Below are 7,567 nucleotides of genomic sequence, written 5' to 3' on the forward strand. Positions count from 1 at the left end.
GTTTTATCTTTCCATTTTTCGTTTGCAAATTTAGTTATGAGAATTGAAATTTGGCATGCATATGCCTTATCTGTTTTTCGTACTTGAATCATAATGGAATGCTTTCACCACAGTAAGTTTGAACTCACATTTTCCCATTGGTATATTTTCAACACCCCCCCCCCCTCCAAATTCTCCATTTGGAAAGTCTATAGATTTGGAAATTCAAAAATGTGAATTATGAAATGCTAAGGTTTTTTTTTCGAAATGCTTTAAAGTGGTCACTGGATATTTGATCCACGGCAGAGGAAAAGCCTTACCAGCTCCTGTGAGTTTTAACTTTATTTCATTTTACTGCTGTCCTAGTGATACTCTTAATCAACCACATTTTCTCCTTCGCAGACCCTGTGTGGTGTATGGTACATGTAGCAGCAATCATTCTTTAGTGGTTGTTTGGTAGACACAATCTTGGAAATAGTGGATTCTGAAAGTCTTCAGCTTCAGTGTCCCTTTGTGTTTTTTTAATATTATTTAAAGTGTCTAAAAGGTTTTGTTGAAGTGAATTTAAGTCCTTGCTATATCAGAAATGAAAGATGAAGCCAAATAAATACAACCATACTTACTCATGAATTTCATAATTTTTGAGTATGATGTTATCCCTCATCTTGCTGTGTCTGAACACCAGCATGGTGCACTTAGTAGAGAACAACACTGGAAATGACAAGTGACCTTTTCTATAGTTTTGATAATAGGATGTTCTCCCTTGGGCACCCTGATACTGATCTTGGGAATCCAGAGTTTCAAAGCTCATGCTTTAGAATCATCATTTTACACCTCATAATCCCCTAGTGGCACACCCATTTATGTTCATTAATCGAGAGATTGGTGGTTCACATGCACACTGTGGTCACGAACGGCCTGGGTATGTACTTGCCTAATGTGATAGACTTTAAAAATGCTGGTGCATACTTGTGCTTTCACATGTGTGGTGTTTCCATGGTGTGCAATCAGTTTTCAGGCAACTGATGGTTGCTTTCTTACCCAGATAGTATGCTTGTAAAATTACTATAGTGCACTCGTAAACATGTTCTCAAATTTTACTTCTACATTTCTTGTTTTGAGCACTTTTGTCATTTTGAAATTTACATTTGGTTTTTCACAACTGAGTAAAATGTTTTTTTTCTTTCAATATTTACTGCTTGTTTCTAGTATGTTCCTATTCTGTGGCCCTAGTGTCAACTTGTACTTCCCCTATATTTAAATGGAAATACATGAGACAAAAGGCTCTGGTATCTCTTGTATATTCATGAAGATAAACCATGTTTTAAAAAAGAATGTTGATGATGGTGTATATAAGACGACTTCTCAATGTAATGAAAATATCTGTTGGATTAAAAGCATATTGATTAATGGCCTAAGGAAAACCCAATTAAGTCATGTCTTGAAGAGAGTGTGGATCCCTGTAGAATTTATAGAGTGACTTTCATGGAAGGCTAAATCAATTGTGCGTGAACCCATGTAATAAAACTGAAAAGCACAAAATATATAGGCATAAAGAAGGACAACCACTAATAGGCTTAAATAAATCAAGGGTGCCTATGCTGCTGGTTGCTGTGAATTCTACTCTGATTGACTGCAGGCAAGAGTCCTCACCAGGGCAAGCATAGCACATAGCACGTGCTGTGAGTGGGCCACAGTAGACGATGGTTTCTCACGGAATGGATGACTTGGGGGTGCTTCACGGAAAAAAAGAAGTTATGCATTTATCTACGGTGGTATTATTAGTGTTAGTATTTATCTTCCAATAAGTGAACATTTTATCTATAGATATTTCAGACTGGGATTCTTCCAGTGGGAGACAAACACTTCCCAAGAAGTCGAACGTTGATGATGGGCCTCCATGTAAACCACCAGAACCGACCACAAGCCACTCAACATCTGCAAAGTTTGGAAGGACGACCTTAGCACAAAAAGAAAAGAACATAACAGGAGCCGAGTTTGTAATTTGCGATGATCCCGTGGATGGCCTGGCTAAAGCAGGGCCATCAGAATACAAAAGGAGCAGAAAAGGTAAACAACCACAGACAATCCAATCATACAGCCCCTCTCTTGGCTTCAGTGGACTTCCGACTTGCCCTAACCACTTGTGTACAACTTCCTTTGAGTTTCCCTCCTTTCTGCAAACTGCAACCCAAGAACACTTTTACATGGTATTTGCTTTCTTCATGCAACCAAAGCAGCAATGACATAGCTAGGAGTCTTTGGAGGGGGGTTCTTTCCTTCCGGCTCATTGCAAGTGTACTCATACTTGAGCATAGATAGTAAACAGTAGGTTGATGGTTGAATTTTGTGACTAGAAGAGCTCATTAATTTGAAGGTTACAGATGGGCCACTTGAACCCAATGTGTCTGCATATTTCTGTATGTCTGAATTTACAACTGTAAACAGCACATTCCAATGTAACCAAACCAGCACCATCTGAAAAGAAATACCAAACGGTGTGTCCACATTTTGCATAGTTCAGAATGCTGATCTTAATTTAATGAATATCGACGAAGTTTTGCTATCTAGTACCCGTTCTTAGGGGTGACCACATACCTTATTACCTTATAATACTGATGCTATTGTATGCAATGGTTAAGGAGATGTGGTTGCACCATGGTTGAAAGTGGTTGGCTGCCAATTGGCACGTCAGCCATTAGAACCCATCATTGTGTCCAGAGAAGAGAGATATGAATGTTTGTAACTACTGAAATTCCAGTCTTGGAAACCCACTGTTATCTACCAGTAGGGTCGTTACAAGTTGTGATTGATTCAATAACACACCTAACACAAACAATAGTGAATAATAGTTCATTGTTACTTTAAAATAGTACTGTATAGTTTAAAATAGTACCAATTTGAAAGAGTACAATGACATTCAAAAGTAGAAAAAAGGGTAATTAATTTTAATTTTACCAGTCTATGCAATTTGTTGATTTATTGCATCAAATACGGTTCCTGCATTGTAGAATCAAAGGTCTTAATTGAACCAATGCTATCAGTTGGCCTAAAGAGCCTTGGTGGTACTGTTGGGTAAGCTTGAGGCTGGCAACTGTATATTTGTCATTTCAATATCTAAGAACTGCACCAGGTAGAAAGTTCCGGCTAACTGTACCCTGAAAGATGTCCATCCCTGGATATTTCTTGCCACGAGTCAGGATGGATTGGACGGTAGTGAGTTTTGGGTGGGTGTGATTAAGCCTATGTTCATTAATGATTCACGGTCATTTAAAACCATATATTTGACATGCCTTTTTCCATGGTCATGATTTCCATCTCAGAATAAAGACCACCTTGGTCTACAGCAATCAGCATGCCAATCCATACTTATGAACACTTACATTTTCAGGTGTAGTGATTGAAAATATAATCTCCGTTTAAAAACCTTCATGGTATATTTGGTAAACGTATATTCCTATTGTTTCTTCGGTTTTTAAAATATGGATTCAGATTTTGTTCGCGCTGCTTTTATAACAAACACAGCCAACATCCAAATCTCAATTATGTCAGCCACATATTTCTAAACCCTGACATCAGGATTCAGCTTGTTACTAATTCCGCATGAATGTGTGAGATTAGTTTTTGTAACATTGACATGCCACTGATTTTGTCCAGTTTTCTCTTTAGATTCTGCATTAAAACATCGACATTTAAAGGTAATAACTTTTATATAAAACTTCCATATTTTTACCTTTAGTTAGTGACTACATTTGTCTAAAATGTTCGTTACATATTAATCTTCTTGTTTTATTTTCCATTCAGGATACCAAAGATGCTTATTCTGATCAAGACATAGCACCCAAGGATCAGCTCACATCTAAGTCGGGTACATGTCTCGATACACTATAATTAGGGCATTAAACTACTTGGCAAGTTCCCGGGATCCTTGATGTTTTATCTTTCCATTTTTCGTTTGCAAATTTAGTTATGAGAATTGAAATTTGGCGTGCATATGCCTTATCAGTTTTTCGTACTTGAATCATAATGGAATGCTTTCACCACAGTAAGTTTGAACTCACATTTTCCCATTGGTATATTTTCAACACCCCCCCCCTCCAAATTCTCCATTTGGAAAGTCTATAGATTTGGAAATTCATAGATGTGAATTATGAAATGCTAAGGTTTTTTTTTCGAAATGCTTTAAAGTGGTCACTGGATATTTGATCCACGGCAGAGGAAAAGCCTTACCAGCTCCTGTGAGTTTTAACTTTATTTCATTTTACTGCTGTCCTAGTGATACTCTTAATCAACCACATTTTCTCCTTCGCAGACCCTGTGTGGTGTATGGTACATGTAGCAGCAATCATTCCTTAGTGGTTGTTTGGTAGACACAATCTTGGAAATAGTGGATTCTGAAAGTCTTCAGCTTCAGTGTCCCTTTGTGTTTTTTTAATATTATTTAAAGTGTCTAAGAGGTTTTGTTGAAGTGAATTTAAGTCCTTGCTATATCAGAAATGAAAGATGAAGCCAAATAAATACAACCATACTTACTCATGAATTTCATAATTTTTGAGTATGATGTTATCCCTCATCTTGCTGTGTCTGAACACCAGCATGGTGCACTTAGTAGAGAACAACACTGGAAATGACAAGTGACCTTTTCTATAGTTTTGATAATAGGATGTTCTTCCTTGGACACCCTGATACTGATCTTGGGAATCCAGAGTTTCAAAGCTCATGCTTTAGAATCATCATTTTACACCTCATAATCCCCTAGTGGCACAACCATTTATGTTCATTAATCGAGAGATTGGTGGTTCACATGCACACTGTGGTCACGAACGGCCTGGGTATGTACTTGCCTAATGTGATAGACTTTAAAAATGCTGGTGCATACTTGTGCTTTCACATGTGTGGTGTTTCCATGGTGTGCAATCAGTTTTCAGGCAACTGATGGTTGCTTTCTTACCCAGATAGTATGCTTGTAAAATTACTATAGTGCACTCGGAAACATGTTCTCAAATTTTACTTCTACATTTCTTGTTTTGAGCACTTTTGTCATTTTGAAATTTACATTTGGTTTTTCACAACTGAGTAAAATGTTTTTTTTCTTTCAATATTTATTGCTTGTTTCTAGTATGTTCCTATTCTGTGGCCCTAGTGTCAACTTGTACTTCCCCTATATTTAAATGGAAATACATGAGACAAAAGGCTCTGGTATCTCTTGTATATTCATGAAGATAAACCATGTTTTAAAAAAGAATGTTGATGATGGTGTATATAAGACGACTTCTCAATGTAATGAAAATATCTGTTGGATTAAAAGCATATTGATTAATGGCCTAAGGAAAACCCAATTAAGTCATGTCTTGAAGAGAGTGTGGATCCCTGTAGAATTTATAGAGTGACTTTCATGGAAGGCTAAATCAATTGTGCGTGAACCCATGTAATAAAACTGAAAAGCACAAAATATATAGGCATAAAGAAGGACAACCACTAATAGGCTTAAATAAATCAAGGGTGCCTATGCTGCTGGTTGCTGTGAATTCTACTCTGATTGACTGCAGGCAAGAGTCCTCACCAGGGCAAGCATAGCACATAGCACGTGCTGTGAGTGGGCCACAGTAGACGATGGTTTCTCACGGAATGGATGACTTGGGGGTGCTTCACGGAAAAAAAGAAGTTATGCATTTATCTACGGTGGTATTATTAGTGTTAGTATTTATCTTCCAATAAGTGAACATTTTATCTATAGATATTTCAGACTGGGATTCTTCCAGTGGGAGACAAACACTTCCCAAGAAGTCGAACGTTGATGATGGGCCTCCATGTAAACCACCAGAACCGACCACAAGCCACTCAACATCTGCAAAGTTTGGAAGGACGACCTTAGCACAAAAAGAAAAGAACATAACAGGAGCCGAGTTTGTAATTTGCGATGATCCCGTGGATGGCCTGGCTAAAGCAGGGCCATCAGAATACAAAAGGAGCAGAAAAGGTAAACAACCACAGACAATCCAATCATACAGCCCCTCTCTTGGCTTCAGTGGACTTCTGACTTGCCCTAACCACTTGTGTACAACTTCCTTTGAGTTTCCCTCCTTTCTGCAAACTGCCACCCAACAACACTTTTACATGGCATTTGCTTTCTTCATGCAACCAAAGCAGCAATGACATAGCTAGGAGTCTTTAGAGGGGGGTTCTTTCCTTCCGGCTCATTGAAAGTGTACTCATACTTGAGCATAGATAGTAAACAGTAGGTTGATGGTTGAATTTTGTGACTAGAAGAGCTCATTAATTTGAAGGTTACAGATGGGCCACTTGAACCCAATGTGTCTGCATATTTCTGTATGTCTGAATTTACAACTGTAAACAGCACATTCCAATGTAACCAAACCAGCACCATCTGAAAAGAAATACCAAACGGTGTGTTCACATTTTGCATAGTTCAGAATGCTGATCTTAATTTAATGAATATCAACGAAGTTTTGCTATCTAGTACCCGTTCTTAGGGGTGACCACATACCTTATTACCTTATAATACTGATGCTATTGTATGCAATGATTAAGGAGATGTGGTTGCACCATGGTTGAAAGTGGTTGGCTGCCAATTGGCACGTCAGCCATTAGACCCCATCATTGTGTCCAGAGAAGAGAGTTATGGATGTTTGTAACTACAGAAATTCCAGTCTTGGAATCCCACTGTTATCTACCAGTAGGGTCGTTACAAGTTGTGATTGATTCAATAACACACCTAACACAAACAATAGTGAATAATAGTTCATTGTTACTTTAAAATAGTACTGTATAGTTTAAAATAGTACCAATTTGAAAGAGTACAATGACATTCAAAAGTAGATAAAAGGGTAATTAATTTTAATTTTACCAGTCTATGCAATTTGTTGATTTATTGCATCAAATACGGTTCCTGCATTGTAGAATCGAAGGTCTTCATTGAACCAATGCTATCAGTTGGCATAAAGAGCCTTGGTGGTACTGTTGGGTAAGCTTGAGGCTGGCAACTGTATATTTGTCATTTCAATATCTAAGAACTGCACCAGGTAGAAAGTTCCGGCTAACTGTACCCTGAAAGATGTCCATCCCTGGATATTTCTTGCCACGAGTCAGGATGGATTGGACGGTAGTGAGTTTTGGGTGGGTGTGATTAAGCCTATGTTCATTAATGATTCACGGTCATTTAAAACCATATATTTGACATGCCTTTTTCCATGGTCATGATTTCCATCTCAGAATAAAGACCACCTTGGTCTACAGCAATCAGCATGCCAATCCATACTTATGAACACTTACATTTTCAGGTGTAGTGATTGAAAATATAATCTCCGTTTAAAAACCTTCATGGTATATTTGGTAAACTTATATTCCTATTGTTTCTTCGGTTTTTAAAATATGGATTCAGATTTTGTTCGCGCTGCTTTTGTAACAAACACAACCAACATCCAAATCCCAATTATGTCAGCCACATATTTCTAAAGCCTGACATCAGGATTCAGCTTGTTACTAATTCCGCATGAATGTGTGAGATTAGTTTTTGTCCCATTTACATGCCACTGATTTTGTCCAGTTTTCTCTTTAGATTCTGCAA

This window comes from Tenrec ecaudatus, chromosome 3, assembly GCF_050624435.1.
Source record: "Tenrec ecaudatus isolate mTenEca1 chromosome 3, mTenEca1.hap1, whole genome shotgun sequence".
NCBI classification, from domain to species: domain Eukaryota; kingdom Metazoa; phylum Chordata; class Mammalia; order Afrosoricida; family Tenrecidae; genus Tenrec; species Tenrec ecaudatus.